General features: G+C 44.1%; 1 protein-coding gene across 8 annotated transcripts in view; it reads right to left on the reverse strand.

Annotated features, from left to right (window-relative positions):
* Positions 1–1134, reverse strand: part of PLXNB2 (plexin B2) — a 252479-nt gene extending 251345 nt beyond the window's left edge. For 3 of the 8 annotated variants that reach the window (XM_030237867.2, XM_030237869.2, XM_030237868.2), the window contains exon 1: positions 993–1134. The gene's annotated coding sequence lies outside the window, so the exon portion shown is untranslated. Of the gene's footprint in view, positions 1–597; positions 659–992 lie in introns of those variants that run through there. The other 5 variants (XM_030237870.2, XM_050982943.1, XM_030237872.2 and 2 more) reach the window with 4 other exon arrangements.
* Between the last annotated feature and the right edge of the window lie 18876 nt (positions 1135–20010).

Genomic DNA, 20010 nt, shown 5'->3' on the forward strand with positions numbered 1-20010 from the left:
GCGTATCTAATTAACAGTTTGGAAAGAAAGTTTAAAGCTGCCTCTGCAAAGAGACAAAATGCGTTTGCAGGAAAATCGTAAACGAGTTCCCGAGTCGGCGGTGCGCAGGCGGAGCGCGGGGTGGGCGCCGGGCCAGTGCCAGCCGCGACACCGGGGCTGCTGACCCCGGCCGCTTCGGGGTTGCGAAACTCCCAGGAAGAGCAGCCAGCCTCCCTCGAGTGGGGCGGAGGGAGCTCGCCGGACACCGGCGCACCCCGGCCGCCGGTCGGGAGGAGCCGATTCCCCGCGCCTCCCCCACCTCCCCGCCCTGCACGGCGGCTGAGAAAGGCTCTCCGAGTCCAGAGCCGCCGCCCGGGAGCCCCTTAACCAAAACCATCTGGTCACGGGCAGCGCGGCAGAAAGCCCCATCCGCCCCGGCCCTCGCCGCTTACCCCCGGCCCTGGCCCCGCAGCCGAGGAGGAGAGAAGCTGCTCTACCCACAACTCAGCAGCTCCCGAGCTGGGGGAGACAGGGGGAAGTCGCCGAGGAATCCGCCTTCCCCCCTCCCCTCCGCGCCCCATCCCGCGGCGCGCGGCGGCAGGGCTGGGGCTGCGTTACCTTCAACAGGTGCAGGCGCCGGCGGGAGGGAGCCCGCGGGCACGGACCGTCCGAGTTGCCCGAGCGGGAGCGGCGGCCCCGGCAGCCCGGGGGGGTGGCGGTGGGCTGGACAGAGGCGCTACGGCAGCCCCCGGCGGCAGCCCATGCTCCCGGCGGGCCCCGCCGCCGCCGCCGCCGCAGCCGGAGTCAGGGCGAAGGCGGCAGCGGCTGCGGCCACCTCCGAGAGGAAGGACGGGAGCGGCGGGGAGCGAGGGAGGGGGAGGCAGAGAGCGAGAGGAGATAGAAAGCGCCCCAAGAGAAATAATCATCACATGGCGGTCACGATCCGCCGCCGCCCCCCGACAGCCAGAGCCTACGCTTGGGAGCCGGGGAAAAGCTGCGAGGAGGGGACACACCTGTAGGCGCAGCACATATCCGCTGTGAGCACAATGCGAGACAGGAAACTGAAAAAAACAGCCCAGGGAAGGAGAGAGGCTCCCGTTCGTCCCTCCTTCCCTCCCTCCCTTTCTCCCTCCCTCCCTCTGTCCGTCCTCCTCCTCCTCTCTCCACCCCCTGCCCCCGGTCAGGATCCGCTTGCAGCGCTGTCTCATGCAGGGAGATCCAGGCAGAAGGCTGGGAGGCGGCAGGAGCCGTACTTTCTCCCCGTTTTCCTTTCCCTGTCTCCGCTTTGTTTTGCCCGCCAGCCAGGCAGAGGCCGGCTCGGCGAAGCGGGGCCGCCCGCGGGGCCGAGTGCTCCCGGAGAACCGGGGGCGCTCCCAGCCCCTCCGGCGGACCGGGACCGGGCCGGAGGCTGCAGCTCCAGCGCTGGGGCACCGAGCCCCAGCCGCCCCTGGGCCCTTGGGGTGAAGAGCGGGGAGCGGCGGGACTGCCGGGAACCGCCGCCGGGTCGCCTCTGCCCGCGGCCGGGGTCGGCGCTTGGCCTCCGCGGCGCTCTCCAGCGGGGCGGCGGTGAGGGTCTACCTGCTGGTCTGTGCCTACCGGCCTTGGGGTACCTGTCGAATCCCGGCTGTGCTCTGAGGACGCTCCTGAACATGAAGGAACTTGCATTCCCACCCCTTACCCCCTGAGTAGAGTCTCTAAGCACCCAGACGTTTCCTCCCTTCTTCCACACCCTTGTCTATGAGGGGCCCGGAATATGTCACTGGCATCACTTTTACTGAACTTGAATTACTCTAGGGTTTATCCCTGTTAGGTAAATCCTCTGCAATCACAATTTCTACAGGTTGTCTCTCTGCTGAAGCATTCTACTAAAAAGCCTGTGTGCAAATTTTTCATGCCTTCCCCTATAAACAGATCAACAGAATTATTGCAGAGCCCACTTCCCAACTGCTGTGAACACTGTGTCCCTGTGCTATAGCATCTCCAGGTTTGGATGTTACAGTTGTCTCAACTATAGCTAATGTAGGGATAATCTTTTAAAAGGAGGGATGTCTTAGGATAATGGCTCAGGTAAGCTTTGGTCAGGATGTTTATACTTTGTAACTTTCCATCAGTGAAATGTGGACCAGCAATGTTTCAAGGAGCAATTAATAAAATGCTCTCGGCACTTTGAGTGAAGCTTCATTAAATGCTGTGTGTGTTGTGCTCCTTACTAAAACACCAGGAGACAGCTGGGCTAAACTCCATGCTTCCCAAACAGGAAGTTGCTGAAAAGTTACCTTTGCATCTCAAAACAGCAACAAATAAAAAATAAATAAAAATCAACCCCAAAAAACTGGGCTAGAATAAAGTTATACTTTTGGAAGAGATGTTAAAAGTGGCTTTCAGAACCTGTCTGGGCAAAGTGCCACTGCAGATTTAATGGTTGGGACCATTCAAACATAATAGAGAATTTTGTGGGGTTATCCCTTTGGGATTGCCCAGGGGAGGCAGACTGTGCTGGCCAAATTTTGCCAGTCTGGCCCAGTTATTGTGCTAACCTCCACCAGAAGGCCCTTGTCCTTGTTTATTGGCTTTCTTCCTGCCTTTCACCTGACTGGGCTTAGTCACTGCAAGATAAGAAAGAACAGCTCTGGCATAACTCTAGTGTTTCAGAAGGTCTGGATTCCCCTTCTGTACCTCTTCACTTACTGGAAAGGAGAAAGGGAATCTGAAGAGAGAGGTGGGACTTCCCTAGGAAAATTGAGTTAGTCACGTCCTGCAATCCTTGTGAGGAATCCAGTAAGGAGAAACTCACAGGCTGCTAATGGGCTTGGTAACACCTGACTTTCCAGGCTGCTTTCTCAACATCTGGGCTTCTGGCCAGGTTGTACCCTAAGTATGGCAGAATGCCCTGGAATTACCAGCCTGGCAGCTCTTTTTCTGCCCTGGGCTGTGAATCTCTGCCTTCCATCACACTCTGCCCCAGGGCCTTTTGCTGGGGTCTCTGTCACTCATCCCCCTACCCTGCCTGCTCCAAACCTAAAGATCTGCTCTCTCTCTACTCTGGGGAGAAGCCCACATCTGCTCCATCTGATGACCACTGACCAGAACTGTACTTGCCACACTTTTGCTGTCTCAAGGTGGCTGTACCCAGGTTAAATCTAAGCCTTGCCCCTCTCCCAGCTCACAACACAACTTCTTTTGGCTGGTATAGTTTCCTCCAGCTCCTGTTCAGCTCCTGTGGCTCTGGTCTCATGAGAAGTGTTTGGTTTTGTTTTTGTTTTTTTTTTTTTAAGAAGCCTTCCTGTGGACATATACAGAGGCAGAGCAATGGCAACAGTTTATTTAATTCAAAAGAAGAACTGGTGAAGCGAAGCTGTGCTGAATCCTCATCCAGTCCATAACAATCCCTTTCCTGTGCCCCTGACCTTGCCAAGTGTGACTGGGATTATGAAGCTGATCTGGATCTTGAGATGGCCACACAGCATCCCACCCCAGCATAGCTGTCTTCTCTGCTAACCCTCCATAAGCTGCTGTTCTGCCAGGCACATTTGGATGTGCTAAAACAGCAGGGTGGCATATTGGCCCATGCTTCTGCCAGCTGGGACACAAATGTGCACCACAGCACTCTGGTTACTGAATTCCATGCAGAATTTGGCACTTGGCCCACTTGCAAAGGTGAAAAGAATTCACAAGATGGTCTTCTGCACTTCCTTGTCTTGGAACCACCATCCTTCTGACTCATGGAGAAGTGATACAGGGAGATATTCTCCAGTAAACCCAGATAAACAACTGCACATCAAAACCTGCTATTTGTGACTGAAGGAGAATTTCCCTCCCTTAGCATCATCCACCAAACAAGACAAAGAAGAAAAGAGGTCACATCATATCCTAAATGTAGAGATACTTAGAGAAGAGCAACAAGTAAAGGACTGAATGACTAACATCTTCCCAGACTCCTGGGGATCTTCACTGCAGTCACGCACATGCACAGGGTGTGGCTCAGGGCAGAAAGCTCTGTTCCTTCTCCCTCCAACATCGGGACACAGATGACAGGGCTGTGTTTGAATAGCGCTCTAGTCGAGATTTCAATTTCCTCTTTATTTCCTTCCTCTGCATTCGGTCTGTCTCTCCTTTCTTTGTTATCACCCATTTGTAGTTACGTGTATCCTCCTGGTTTTTTTCCTCTGCCTGTTATTTTTTTTCAGCATGATATTTTCTTTTACACCGAAGGTGACACCTGTGCCTCTTCCCTGCCTGCTTCTCTTCCCAGTGCCGTCGGTTCTGAATTTTGTCCAAGATCCAGCCATACACGGTATCATTCCTACTGCTGAGACCTTCAAGGCCTGTAGAAAAGAGCCGAATTTCCAGCTGTTATTATTAAAACCACCTTTCTCCATGATCAACAGAACTAATGAAGCCGGGTTTCCTGTGGTTTCGTCTCTGACTCACTCGCTGCGATTAGCTGGCCTCCCGTTTGTGTTCGGTGTCCGCTGTGCCATCTCTCCCGGCTGCCGCGGGTGCGGAGCGCCGCGTGCTGCCCGCACGGCGCGGCTGCCTGCGCTGCCGGGGCCGCGGCTGCTGCCAAGCACAGCCCTCGGCAGCCCGGCTCCTCCTTCATCTCTCTCTGCTGGAGCACTAATTTGAGTCTCTAGTCGCTGATGCTCACAAATCCCTAGGAACTTAATTATCTTTGAGGTTCCTACCTCTTTTATTCATTTGTTTGCGACTAGCCAATGTGTTCTGACATTTTTATGAGGGGCTGATGGGCAGATAAACATTCAGATGATTGATTAGCAGTCTTTGGGAAGGAAGGTCGTTGCCCCGTGGTCATGGAGATAACCTGGGAGCAACCCAAACAGCTAAAAAAGAACATCAAATCCTTTTTAAAGTTTTGAAAATTGCTCTTTCTGTGTGCAGTCAGTTTTGATTTTCTGCATACCCATATGTCTGATCAACCTCTCTACATCCTGCTTGGGGATGTCCCAGGTCTCAGCTCTCTTCTGAAGGGTGAGGAGGGGGAAGAAAGGAAAAAAATTCTTCATTAAGCAGCAATTCATCAGCTGTACTGGGCAACTATTGAGATTCAGCCTGCCCCAGCACTCCTGCTGCCACCATCCTTTATATGAATTTTTTATCAATAACGAGAAAGCAAAAAGCACAAGAATAGGATACTACCTGAATCGGTTTAGTCTTGCAGCAAAGATATAAACAAAGCATCTATAAGGATTTTTCCCTCTCCATTTGATGTCTCTGATTTGGATAGGACACTGCATCATCTTCTGCTAGTGACTGACGTGACCCAAATATGCATATTTCTATTTTTACAGTCCATAAATCACTCTCGGATCTACTTTTTCTGTATAAAAATGCCAGATAAATTTAAGGTGTTGTTATTAGATTTGTGAAATGTCACTGTGCACATCCTGATTTTCATGCCCTTTGCACCAAGCTCACATGGCAGATCAATTTGTAAACATCTGGGGTTGTTCTTTACTTGATGGATTTCTCAGTGTCCATTTTCCAACAATCCAGAAAAAAAAATTGTTTCGGGATGAAATAATCTAAGGTTAACTGTGCAATTCCCTTCATTTTTTTCCTTTGATGCTAGAAAATCTTTGATCCACCCAGAGCAAGTGGGTTTTGGTATTTCCTAACCAACCTTCACTTGATACATTTGTTTACCCCTGTGCAAAATGCTACCCAGTCAGAATTTTTCTTTTGTTTAGTTTTACATATACTTTTTACTGATATAAATTGCTGCACAAAGGTATGAGATAAAAAAGCAGCAGGCACTGGATACAATTTCCATGTGGAATCCAGAGAAAGCCTTATATGGATGTGTGCAATAGCTATATGCATATGCATAACTATTACAAGTAGCAGCCCTCGCAGTCAAGACTTGATGTTCTGACATTGCCTCAGTTGCACCTGGCTGTGTGTGATCCTGGTTAAGAGATCCTTGGTTAATGAAGAGGTTCATATAGACAATGCTTGCATTTTTTAAAGCTATCTTGAATTTTTTGAGAAATTTAATTTAAAAAAATATAATAATGAAAATTTCTAAGAATTTTCATCAGGAAGTTTAGTGGTAAAAATGTAGGTAAAATGAAAATTAATATAAAATATTGATAACAAATATTTGCCCCTGCCCTTTCTTCCCTTCTTCGTATGTTGTTTAAATAAGCCCTTCACAAACACACATCCACACACATCTGTATATATATAAGCCAGACAAACCAGCATGTCCAACTTTGATTAATGCAGCTGCCTAGAAAAACACTGAAACCATTGCTCTGGCATTCATTTGAACCACAGCCAATATACTTACACTTGGTGGTATTGGTAATTCTTCAACTGGTTGAAGAGTTGGGATCAGCTAGCTGCCATGCATGCTTCTATGAATACATTTATGTTGTAGGAAAAAATAATATCATGATTTTTGTAAAAAAATATAATTATCTACTAATATTTGAGCTCATTTTATTATGGAGATGTAAGCTGTGGGAAGACAATTACAAATAAGAGTTCGTGATTACAGCATTCTGTTCAAAAGTGGAAAATCAGATTTACCTCTTCTGTGCTGGAAATAATGCATCTTTTTACATCAGTAACCTCAAATCCTGCATGATTAGTATTTTCCAAATATATATTGCAGAAAATTTATGTTTATACTACTGAAGTGTGTCTGAGCTATAGTAGTTTAGAATGCAGCTTAAATAATCGGAGTTTAAGATGGTACAACAACATTAAAGAAGCATTTGTAATTTAAAAATATTTAGACCTTTTAGAATGCATCAAATGACACTCCAGTTAAGAAGGAAAATTAAACTATTGACTACTATGACAGAAGCTGTATTTTACCTTTTTATTCAAAGGAAGATTTCCAAGATAATATGTGTATTTTATATGACTAGTGGAGCTTCCCTCATGTAATGGCAACTAATCAATAAATCATGTGCCATTGTTGTAGCTCAGCATGTCAAATAGCAGCATTTCAGTGTCCACACTTAAAGGTGTTGAGCAATTTTTTTGTTCTTGTACATTTCTAGCTCATTAGCCCAGATTCTAGGAGTGGTTATTTTCATGTCAATGAAATTGGTAGAAAAATCACATCTTACCTGCTTCTGCCAAAAGGAGGAGATGGAATGGGGGTAATGAACAGGAAACTTCTGTTCCTTACCACTGCTTGCCACCCCATGTAGGTTTGCTAAAGCAGCTTTTCCCTGTGAGCAACATGGAAAATAAATACATGGCATCCTGCTAGACACACTGGATGTTTTGATGCTCATGGGAGATGGTAAAAGGATGAATGTATTTGAAAGCAGCTTTTGGCATACATAAATCATGAGGTTTGTACTGAGGCCTGGGATGTCCAACTCAGTGGATTTTGGTTAGATAACAGCACAAAGATGGACTAATAAACTTTCAATTACCCTGCACATCTCAGTTACGTTTGCCTACCAGAACTCCAGCACAATCTTCATCTGCCAAATGAAAACTGCCCTGCAAGTGTAGGTGAAATTGGTGGGCCAGTATGCATCCAAATCTCTGGTTTGAGAACAGTGGCAAACAGCTGAAAAAGCATTAACCTCTGATGTGATCTCCCATTGCCATTAATCACATTTGGAGTGCCTTTGCCACTCTGTCAGAGTATCTGAAAATGTTCTTGATGAAAACGGTTGGTTCACTTGGACTCAGGCCAGAATAAAGTGGTGTTTGTCCTCAGAGAGATGCAATGAAGAACTAGCCAAAGTGCAGTTGCTGTCTTTTGTCTGCAGTAAACAGCTCTACTTCATCAGGATATTGCAAAATCTCAGTGTCCTCTTTTCATCAGTCTTAAAAATGCCTGGGTTTTTTCATGTTTTAATTTATTAGAAGATTAAGTTATTTTCTTGTGGACAATAACTCAGGATGTAATAAACCCTGTGTTTATCACAGGCACATCACATAACTGGAACTCATGCAATCTGAAGTGAATTGTGAGGGTTTGTGTAGGTTTCTGCAAATACAAAACACAGATGCTCCTTTTTCCAGTGGATCTGTTTTATGTGTGTGTATGTATATACACATGTGTATGCATCAAGTCTGTGCTTGCACTCCTTTCCTGTATGCAGTGCAAGAAAGCCTGGGGTTTCATTTCCAAAGTGATTCATAGTTGAGGCTGCAGTTATATTTCATTCTAGTAATTCTTGCATAAACTGTGCTCCTCTGAGAAAGCAGACTGCAAAGCCTGGTATAAAATTTGTGAGAGCTGAACAAAATTCAGTCACATCACATCAACTAAGGAACTGTCCTGCACAGTGGCACAAGCAAATCAGGATTTTGATCACCATTTTGATAGTTCTGAATGCTTCTTTCCTTCAAGGAAGCTCTTCATCCAGAGTGGTGCCTCCTCCTAAGACTTGTCACACAAAGAGTCACCACTGGATGCTGAAGGCCCTCTGCAACTTGTGCTTTTTCTCTTGGGACCACGTCTACTGTGTGACCTCACACATGGAGGTTCACAGACCCAGGCAGCTGGAAAGGACCTTTGAGGTATTTAGAACATAGCCCTGACTTGGAGCAGTATCACATACACCTACAGGTAAATTTTCACTTGTTTGCCCAGAGGAGGAGCATGGTGTTGATCAGAGGGCTGGAGCCCCTTTCCCATTAGGAAAGGCTGAGAGAGCTGGGGCTGTTCAGCCTGGAGAAGATGTGGCTCCAGGGTGACCTTATTGCAGCCTTTCAGTACCTGAAGGAGGCCTTTAAGAAAGACGGGGAGAAACATTTTGACTGGGCTTGTTACTGTAGGACAAGAGGTAAGGATTTTAAACTAAAAGAGGGTTTAGAGTAGATTAAAAGGAATTTCTTACAATGAGGGTGGTGATACACTGGTACAGGCTACCCAGAGAGGTAGTCAGTACTCCATCACTGGAAATACCCAAAATCAGGCTGGACAGGGTTCTCAGCAATCTGATCTAGTTGTAGATGTCCCTGCTCTTTACAGGGAGTTAGACTAGATGAGTTTTACAAGGTGCCTTCCAACCCAAAGTATTCCATAATTCTATGATTCTATGTTGTCCTAAAAATCTCCATTGATGGAGGTCTGAGCATTTTGTAGGCCATCTGTCTACCTCTTAACTGTTATTTTAATCCTAATATCCCATCTGAGTCTTCCTTACTGCAGATGAAACACTTTTCCCCTTAGGTTAACAAGGATGTTAAAGCAGGTAGGTTGTTCTTGTCTCTTCACAAAAACCCCTTCTTATGCATTTGAAAACTGTGATTATGCCTTCTCTAAACCATAATCCTTTACATTCCTCCTCTACCATTCATTCAAACTTCTCATGTATTTTCGGAATTTTCTAGGGCTCTCTGATTATTTTTTGGGTTTGTGTAACTGGGCAGCTCCATCTCTGAAATGCAATTCTTAGCAGTGGCCCTGATCCTTCAGCTGAGCCCTTGCCAGTGGTGAATACAGTGAAAAGATTGCCTCAGTTGCTCTGAAAGTTGTACTGCTATTATATGAAACTTGGAATTCTGAGTTAAAAGGGACTTGGGAGAATGGTGCACTGAAATGGGGAAGAATTGAACCATACTGGTAAGGGGAGCTTGGATCCTGTCAGTCTATGGGTTTGCTTATTAAGTATGTGATGCTTCTAGTGAAGATAAAGTCTACAAGAATTAGATGACCTATGCCAGTATTATGGTGCCTCAAAGATGTTATTTAGTCTTGTTGGATTTGTTTTGGTTTGCATTTAGCTTTCTTTTTTAGCTGAGAAAGAAAATTATATAAAAATAATAAAATACAACTTAACTAGCAAAATAAGTGTCCAGGAGGATGAACTTCACGGTCATTAGAGAAAAGAGCCAAACATGGAGATCTAACTAGACAAAAAAGTATCTCCTTTTGCATGCTGGAATTATGCCAAGTCCTGCATAGCTTCCCAGTGCCCAAACCAAAATACCCTCAATGCAACCCTAACCCAATGATGTGATTCCTGCAGCAGCCATTTCTTACCTAACAGCTCAGAGCCTGAAGCAGGGATATCGAGTCTTTAGACTGTTCATCTAGAGGCATACTAAAGTAGCAACTGTATCTGTATCTCCGGTCTCCCAAATATTCACTCTAACTATATTTCTGCTGCCTTTGGCACCTCTCCCAAGCAGTTCTCTCAGTGTGTTGATACATGGAAGTAAGGAAATGAATGCTGAAAGTAGCAAATGATGATTAATGAACACCTAGTCCCTCTGTTTTAGTGTCCTTCCCCTTGTAACACGTCCTTGACAATTAATTTCTTCAAGAGGGGTTTCACATTATAGCTAAGCTGGTTTAAGGTTCTCTTCAATGATTGATGGTTCCCATCCCCTTCGCTGATTCTGGCCAAATAATTCCCCAGCCTCTTGGTCCAGTTTAGTACATATCTGACTCCATAAAATAAGCCTCTTTTGGGAGCCAACAATCAGAAAACAAGAAAAAGAGATCTATATATTCTGCTTCCAGAATGCCTGATGATATTGCTCCCTGAGCTGGTTTATCACCCTGCTAGGATGGTGCTAACAGTGGCATATTGGAATGAGATTGGAATGGGATGAGAGAATGGAACATGTAGGCAGCAGACCACTAGATCAACCTCTGGGTAAGCCTCAACATCCCTTTTTGCTGTTAGAGGGGGAAAAAGTAATAGGAAGTAATCACCAGGTTCTTAATTTGTGTTTTGTCTTCTGAAATCTGTGGTTTTAACAATACTTGACTTTCAACTTCTACATCCCACTGAAGTTGCAGCTGTCTGTACTTGAAGTAGGTGGGCGGGTTAACGATGAGATTGTCACAGAGGCAATGCAGTTTCCTTCTTTGATCATCTGTTTTTCTATTTTTCTGTAAGATTCCACTCCCTGGCCCAGCCTCAGAGCAGAAGCCAATAAGGCAGTAGGACCATTGCCATATTCAGCTTTCTGCACACTAGTTAGCATGGGGCATGAGAGTGCTGTGAGTGTGAACTCCTGCTGCCACCCTCCTCTCCTGCCTCCATCACTTACAAATGGACGGAGGCAGCAGGAGGGGCAGCACAAGCCAGAAATCAAGCAACATGAGAAATGGCTGGACAATTGCAACTGACAAGCAAGAGATTTGTAAGAGGCAAAATTTAAAGCCTCATTTTAGTTTTCCTTGTTAGGATGCTGTTAGGCCTCCTACAACAATGACAAGTCAGATATAATCTAAGCAATATTGTATAGCTGAGAGCTGAATGGGGCTCTATCAGGCATTAGAATCTCTCTCTAATGTTTTGCTTCTGATACCCAGGAAATTTTGCTCTCCACTTGGAATAGAAGAGAAATCATCATTTGAATAAAACAAAGAAAAACAACCAAACATTTGGCAAATACATTATTTTAATTGTAAATGTGGTGACTATTTGGAAATGTTGATGTTTTTTGGCAAGCACAGTGCACACATGTATGTTATTAGTCATCCAACACATTAGATTTGTGATAAATATACTTCTTAAAATAGATTTGCTCAGTATTAGAATTTTTGTGTTCTTTATTCAATGAATCTCCAAAACTGGAGCAGATGGATAGGGAAAAAACATTCTTGACCTCAGAATGGAATAGTTTGATGGAATTGCAGCCGACAGATGACTTCTGTGTGTTAATAGCATCTTATTCAAAATGGTTACTGCCATGGATCACAGTGCTGTATTACAGGCTTATGATACATATGTCTGTAGAACCCATTTAAATCAAGTTTGGCAAAGAAGGGTAGAATAAAACCCCTTCATTTACTATGTCTGCTCCTCGATCCTTTAGCAGCTTTTGAAGTTTGACAAACATTCTTTTATTTGCCATGTTTTCCTAAGAAAATAAGGCTCATGAACTGATGGTTTGGATTTTTATCTCTTCCCCCATAAAAAATTTGGAACCATGTCCTAGTTTGAGGGTTTTTTTAAATATTGGTTTCCTGGAAATTTTATTTTAAAAATGTATAGAGATAGAAGTAGCCAAATTGGTATCAAAAAGGAAAAATATGATGCCAGTGAGGTTGGTAAGCATGAAGGGATTGAAACAGAAGAGAAATTTAGGTATGCTTCAGGTATGAGAAAGGGTTCATATGTTTGCTATCATGGTGTTAGGCAGTGGAAAAGAGCCATAGGATTAGCTGCAGAGTCTGTTGTATGCATCACACGAAGTGAAGGAGATGTTTTGCTTCATTTTTAGTTGCTTTGAGTATTCACAACAGCAACAGCCTACAACCAAAGTCTTGCTTCTCTCTGAATGTTTGAGAGCTGTGACCCACTGAGAATTTCTGCAGCCTTGGTCCCGTGGGGTGGCTGGTAGAGGAGCCCTGCTCACAGGTCTTGCTCTCATGACCACATTTGCTGCCTGTTCTTAGCTCCCTGTGTATTGATAGCCCAAATGGGAGTGTTTTCATGAGTTTAAAACGAAGCTCATGCATAATCGTTGCCAGGGTCAGTTCCCACGAGCTCTGTGTTTCCATCACCTAATGGAGCAGCTCTCTTAACCCAGGTGAGGTTGACACGGGTGCCCTACAAAAGGTTTAATTCTCACTGACACCTAGTGTTAGCAGCTAAGTGTTCACATTGCTTCTTTGTTTTCCTGTGTGCTTTGCCTGATTCTGAATACCTTTAAAGTGGTGCATGACTGCAATTTCATATGAAAGCAAACTTCATCGTCTTTTCAAAACATGTGCTGCAGGAGTCCAAGAGAGAAAACGAAACAAAAGGTCTCTTTAGGTGTGAAAAACATATCAATCTGTGTTAACAGCTGATTTCAGCAGCCTCTTCTGTCACACTCCTGTGGCTGGGAAAAGTTCTTTCTTTTCTCAAAGAAAAATGCCTCCCTAGCATTGCTTTGAGGCAGGGTGAGGAGAGTGAAGAGGAAATTAGTGTTTCCTCTCCTTAGGTAATTTTGTTCACTCAAAGACTCTTACCCGCTAGTGAAAGCAGTTGCACTCCTGTTGTCTGCTTTCTTTGTGTATTAGGCAGAGGGAAGTGGCAGCCTGCTGCAAAGGGCTCTTTTCACCAGGAATCATCGAAATTCCCTTATCCTGACCCCGAAGCAAGCAAGCAAGGAAACAGCAAGAGGAGATAGCACGGTGTGCTGGCAATGGAGGGGAGCAGCCACAGAACAATTGATGTGAAAGCCTTCAGCTGAAATCAGCATGTGGCCCGTGCAGCTGGCCAGCCTGCCTGGCTGTAGCTGCAGTAAGGTATTTACACCTTGGACAAAGTAAGAGGAGTGCTAAAAAAACCAGGAGAGAATCATTAGACCGTGTTTATTAACAACACAGTGCTTTATCTTCAAAGTGTTGTGCACAATTAATCAATATATTCGGCAAGTGCAGTAAGTGGATAGCATTCATTATCACCCAGTCACTATCTTGCAAAGAGATTTAAAGTGATGAGAAGACGATCACTTGAAACCTTGTGAAGGAACATTTTTAACTTACTGTTTGAACTGGTGCAACCCTTTTTTGAACTACTTTGTACCTTTCAATCCCAGTTTCATCAGGCAGGCACTGCCCACAGGGCTGAGAGGGTGTTTCAGTGTCCTCTCTTATCACTTTGGTATTTGCTTGTTCGGAGCTAGAATGAAATCTGTTCACTTCATAGAAAGATGTGATTACTCTCAGAGGATAGCCATCACTTTCAGTGATTTTAGCAGCAGTACTCCTGAACCAATATTTTAAGTGAGCATTCCTCATCAAGTGTGTACCTTCCCTCTAGATGCAGGAAAGTTGGACTGGAGTTGTGCTTGGTTGAACCTAAACATGTTGCCTTCTCCAGGTTCTGTGAGAGCAGGTGTTTGTTTCAGTCTGGGCTGAATTCAAGCTACTGACAGCAGCAAAATAAAACTGCAACCAGTCCCCCAAGGCAGGCATATTCCAGTCAATATCTGACTAGGTACAGAAATCATATAGAAAGTCAGATGTTCTTACATGCTTTCACATAGTAATACATAGGGTGTAGAGCATAAGTCTTGTGAAGAACAACTGGGGGAGCTGAGGTTGTGTAACTTGCAGAAAAGAAGGCTTGAGGGAGACATTATTAAGCTCTGCAACTACTTGAAAAGAGGTGCTGAAGTGGGGGTTGTTCTCTTCTCCTCAGTAACAAATGATAGGATGAGGGGAAATGGCCTCAAGTTACACCAGGGGAGATTTAAGTTGGATATTAGAGAAAGCTTCTTCACAGAAAGGGTTGTCAAGCATTGGAACAGGCTGCTCAGTGAAGTGGTTGAATCACCATCAAGGTCTTTATAAGAAGTGTAGGTGAGGAGTTTAGGTACATGGTTTAGTGGTGGACTTGGAAATGCTGGTTTAAGGGTTGGACTTAATTTTAGTGGTATTTTCCAACCTAAATGTTTTTCTGATTCTATAGACTAGAAGATGAAATCAAGCCCAGAAAGAGAATTCTGGTCATGGAGAGCTCTTCTAACATAAACCAATAGAGCAGTGATGTTAATTTTCTGAGTATTGACATTTAGTGAATAACAAACCTTTTCAAAATTATCTTGTCATTCATAGGACAAACTCACTTCAATGTAGATGCACAAGTACTAGTTCAAGAAGTACTGTCAATCTTCTCATTGAAGTTTCCCCTGCCTTTCTCTCTCCCTCCCACCATCAATCTCTTTTTTTTTTTTTCCCCAAAGAACGCATTGCACAATGCAGCAAGAGGAAAAATCTGTGAAACTCCAGGTCAGCAAGAAGGCCTCATTTCTATTAGACTTGCATAGAACCTTTAGTATTTTGGGGTTCTTTGAAGAGTAGATTCTAGTGCTGCTTGCTTCTGTAGAGTCTTTGTCATTTTAGACCTCTTGAAATTAGTCTGGGCAATCCTTTGGATGTTTTTTCATGCTTTTAAAAGAAAATCTAGCTTCAGTAAAAATGGAGCTTGTGCAGCAGTTCCAAGGCATTTCCTTCTATTTCTATTCTGTTTAGCTTAATGTTTGAGAGATTATTTGTTCAGATAGGTTTTTATTTGTTTCAGATAGGATAGTCTGATAGAAAAACTCAGTGACAAATTTATGTTATTAAACTATCAGAGCTTCAGGTATTATGATATAAATATTGTGACTCAAAATACAAAGAACTGAGGAAATTAAAAAATAAAAATAAAAATTAAAAAAAAAATTGTCTTTGATGGTACACATTTTAGTCCAATTTGTACCGAGAGCAGAGAGCTCAACAGACTAAATTTCAGGTCCAAACTGTGATACAGATTCCTGTGCTGTCTTAGGTCACCATTAGCAACTGGATTTTTAAAACAGTTGCTCATGTGCAACATTTCTGTCTTTGTGTGCCCTAATGAGAAAGTAGCAGTCCGTCCAGGACTGCTCCAGAGGCCTTGGTTCTTCAGCTGCTCGGCTGCCATGGGCCACACCAGGCACCCAGCCTGCTGGAAATGAGATCAGGTCTCTCTTTTTTTGCACCCCTGCATGATTACAGGAGTCATATATGTACAGTGTGGCTGAGTTAACATGATGGTGGTAGCTGTTATATTTTACATTTCTTTCCAAATGTAGTTAACTATCCCAAAGCTTATTATGCTCTAATGCCAAAACATTACTTTAGAAGTTAAAGTACCCAGAGTCATCATCCCTTCACAGACTAGGAGAAAAAGCTCAAATAGTTTGATTTGCAGCTATTGATTCTAAAGATCATGACAGGATAATCCCAGCATTTCTGTTATTAAATTATGCTGCAATATAAAGGGGCCAACTGCTGTGTCTAAAACATGCAAAACTCTCAAACTATGAGCATTCAGCCTTACTTGGTACTGTGGATACTAAAGATCTTGGCAAAACAGAACAGATGCAGGGCACTCTCTGTCTTCTCTACTCTTGCATAATCTCACATGGCTGGAGGGACCAGCTCAGGTGGCTCTAAGGAGGGAGATCTACTGCAGCCTGCTCAGAGACACCCTGGCAGGAAAGCGGGACAGGCTGCCCAGCTGGGCTCTGGAGGAGAATGGCTGTTAATGTGACACAGCCCTTTAGGCAAAGTGCTTAAGACCCAATACAGATTTAAAAAAAAAGGTGTAAAGGACACATGGTGAGAACTTAGCAGGACTGTTGCCAGACTACTTTGGCTCTTGCTTGTGGAATCATCTTAGATGCGTTGCTGAAATGTAAAGGTGTTGAACTGAAATGCCTCTTCATCTGCATGGGCACATGCTCTCCTGTGGTGCACAGCAATTCTCCTGGACGCCCCTTCTTCCCTGCTGGTGGCAAACTGCCTTTGCATGATGGGGAAGCCAAAATGCTCTGCAAGCAACACGCACAGTACTATCAAAAACTATAGAAATTATAATTAACCTTTGTCCTACTAGGATTCAGTCAAGGCTGTCACAGCAAAGAGGATGGAAATGCTCTTGGGTCACTTGTCTTTATTCATTGCTTTGCTCTGCTCTACATGTGCTCTGTGCTCATCAGCATGGGTTGCTGAACTTCCCATGACCACAGTGGGTTCTTCCCATTGTGCATTATCATCATTTCTTCTTCCCTAGAAATCTGGAAGATCCAAAACTCCCACCTGACTTCAAACTGGACTGTGATGGGCAGAAGCTGTATGCAAATAGCAATATCATAGCTGATAGCAAGACAAACACTTATGGCTGTGGCTAATGAAGTTAGTTGGGTTCCCCCATCAGGTGCCAGACTTTACAGCAAAATCAAAATTTGCAGGTGTGACATGGTGCATATCGAAGATGAATGTTCCTGTTCTAGTAAATATCTAAGAAGACAAGAGACTGATCCTGAATTTGCATTTAAATTAAACAATAAACAAATGGGGAGAATGGCCTTTTGGCAAAGTGAGAAGGAAGGCACAGAAAAAATGGGTAAAATGTTTCTGGACAGCAGTGGGAAAACCAGAGACTGCAGCATGAAAAGATAATATCTGGCTTACAGTATTGACTGCTACAAAGCCACTGTTTTTTCCAAGTTGATTTGAGCCGCCTGCTGAATAACTTTACTCTGATCCAGACATTTGCATTCTGCGGCTTCAGTGTTTTTGACCTAGCACTTAGGATACCAGAAAACGGGCTTATGAGTGAACAAGGCTCCCTAACAGGCAGTTAAACAGCACATGACTGCAGCCCCAATTGTTTTGTAGTGTGACTTGCAGTTGCTTTTTCACTTAATATTCCTTCAGGCAAGCAGGCTTTTTAATTCCTGTGCATTTCACAGGAAGATTTGCAGATCTGCCTTTAATGTTTTGCTTCATCTGATTGTTGTTGAGAAATACCAGGGACTTGAACTTGAATTCTCTGCCTGCAGACATTTTTGTTTGCTTAACAGATGAATAGCCCATACAGTGAAATTTGGAACTAAACTTTCTGCAAATCCAAATGGTGCTTTCTATGTCCCTTTCAAGTAAATTTTGTAATGTTCAATTATATGTGCATTCTGCAGTAAGTGATTTATTCTTCCACAGTGTTCTTCATTAGTGTGGATTTCTTGGACTAAGACTCTTTTAGGGTTAAATTTTAGACTTGGTTTTTAGAAAGCCACATCAGTCATGATCTAATTGCACAATTTCAGCAGGGCTGACATTTAAAGTATGTGATAATTCTACCACTTCAGACAACCACTGTTTCAAGGACGATCTCCTAGAAACTTAATTAAGGATCATCTAGATTGAAGTAAGAAGTGCTGAAGCATTGTTGGATTTAAAAAAAAAAAGTTATTCTACAGGGAAAATAATTATGATTTGTTTATGCAGATATTTGAGATACACTGGCACTGAAAATATACAGGTGGCCAGTCCACCAGAAAGTTTTCACTTACCAGAATTTCAAGTCCTCTTTGTTCTGTTGACATAAATTTGTAAGAAGGAACACAACCACACTTGGTTTTGATGCTTAAAAGTGCATATTGGGAAAAATGGCCCATGGGTTAATCTTAATAAATGTCACTCTCAAAAGATAGTCAGCTTCAAAATCATTCTGTCGATCCCACACATGTAGTTGTGGCTAATACCCTCTTTGTATTAAAAATAACTTTTCCCACTAAAATGTTGGAAACAGATGTGCTGTGGGGTCTCTGCATGGAAAATATCTTGCAAGGGGATTGTGTGGAACGACTGGGCAAACAAAGAGGAGCAGGCAGCAACTGCTCCCTTGCTCCTCCAAAGACTATCGTTGATAACAATAAAGTGAAATAAAATAACATAATTGAAAACAGCACATCTCTTGTCTTAGTTTTCAGCCAAGTCATATGTCAGTTGGTGCAGCTCTCTGCCTCCCGAAGGCATTGCCCTCACTCTGCCTCTGAAAAAAGCCGTTCCCATGTCTGCTTACTGCCTGCTTAGCTGGGAGAAGGAAAAGATTGAACCAGTTCGGTGCTGGCAGAAGGTCTTGCCATAAATCTATTCGTTTCTCTTTTATAGGAAACAGTAAAGAACCTGTGCTTATTTTGATTGTAAAAACAGCCTTTTTCTATTCCTATTTCTTATGTGGCTTCATACAATTATGGTACATTTTACACATCCTGGCATTGCCCTTGCTTGTGGAGCTTGAAATGTACAAAGAAAGTAAGTCCAAGCAAATAAACACAAGGTAAAGTAGAGGACAGAAGCACAAAAAGGAGAAGAAAAGATAATTGTTTTTTTGTCAGGGTGAAATTCAGAGTGATTTTGAAGATAACTTACAGGATGAAGACAGGATAATTATTCAATTGCAGGGACCCATATAGACTGGAAAAATAATAAAGAAAAATTATTAGGAAGGGCAGAGAAATCAGGAGGAATGGAAAATGAAAACAACTGTAGGCAGTTTCAAGTGTATCTAATTTAAAGGACCTTTTCATACAATAGAACTTAGTATTTAGGGTATGGAGAAAAGATGTCAACACGGATCTGATGGAGTTAAGGAGCTGGTCATGGCACAAGTAACCTTCCAGACTTAACTACTGGACACAAATAGAGAAGGAAGCAAGTACTGAAACTATGTGGGCCTTTTGGGGAAGTGCTGGCTGACTGCACTATGAGGCCAGACTGCAGTGCCTGCCCACTTGGCCTCAGCCACACTGACTGAGGACATACTGCATGTTTCCCTTGTGCCTCAGTTTCCCAGCCGCTTCCTTAACCAGTGTCATTGTGGAAAACATTACAGTAGAGGAGTACAAATACCACAGAATTATCATAGAATCACCAAGGCTGCCAGAGACCTTGAGAGCATCCAGTTCAGCCATCCACCCAGCACTGTGACCCCTAAACCACTAAACCATCAGGCAGTGCCAGATCCAGAGATACACTTTCAGGGATGGTGGCTCTACCACCTCCCTAAGCAACCTATTCCAATGCAAGACCACCCTACAGTGAAAACAATTTTTCTGTTTTCCATTCTGAATCTCCCCTATCTCAGCTTAAAGCCATTTCCTCTGGCCCTCTCACTGAAGGCTCAGTAGAAGAGACTGGTCCCCACTTCACCACAGCCTCCTTTCAGAGAGGTGTAGAGAGCAATGAGCTCCCCCCTGAGACTAAACAAACCCAGCTCCCTTAGCTGCTCCTCTTAAGACACCTTCCTAGACCTTTCATGACTTTTGTTGCCCCCTCTGGACACACTCCTCCATGCCTGTTGTAAAGTGAGGGGCCCAGAACCGGGCACAGCACTCAAGGTGAGGCCTCGCCTGTGCCGAGTACAGGGGGATGATCACTTCTTTAGTCCTGCTGGCTGTGCTACTCTTGATAAGGGCCAAGATGGCATTGGCCTTCTTGGCTCCCTGGGCACATGCTGGCTCATACTGAGCTGGCTGCCAGCCAGCAGCCCCAAGTGCCTTTCTACTGAGCAGCTCTCAAGTCCCTCCCCCCCAGCCCCTAGCACTGCATGTGGTTGCTGCAACTCAAGTGCCGTATCCAGCACTTCACCTTTTTGAACCTCATGCATTTGTCCTTAGCCCATTGACTGAGTCTGTCCAGGTCTCGCTGTAGAGTCTTCCTACCCTTGAGCAGATCAACGCTGCCACCCAACTTAGGGTCATCTTCAAATTTACTGAGGCTGCACTCATTATCCCTATCCAGATAGTCAGTGAAGGTGTTGAACA

The sequence above is a fragment of the Serinus canaria genome, chromosome 1A (genome assembly GCF_022539315.1).
Source record: "Serinus canaria isolate serCan28SL12 chromosome 1A, serCan2020, whole genome shotgun sequence".
Classification (NCBI taxonomy): Eukaryota; Metazoa; Chordata; class Aves; order Passeriformes; family Fringillidae; genus Serinus; species Serinus canaria.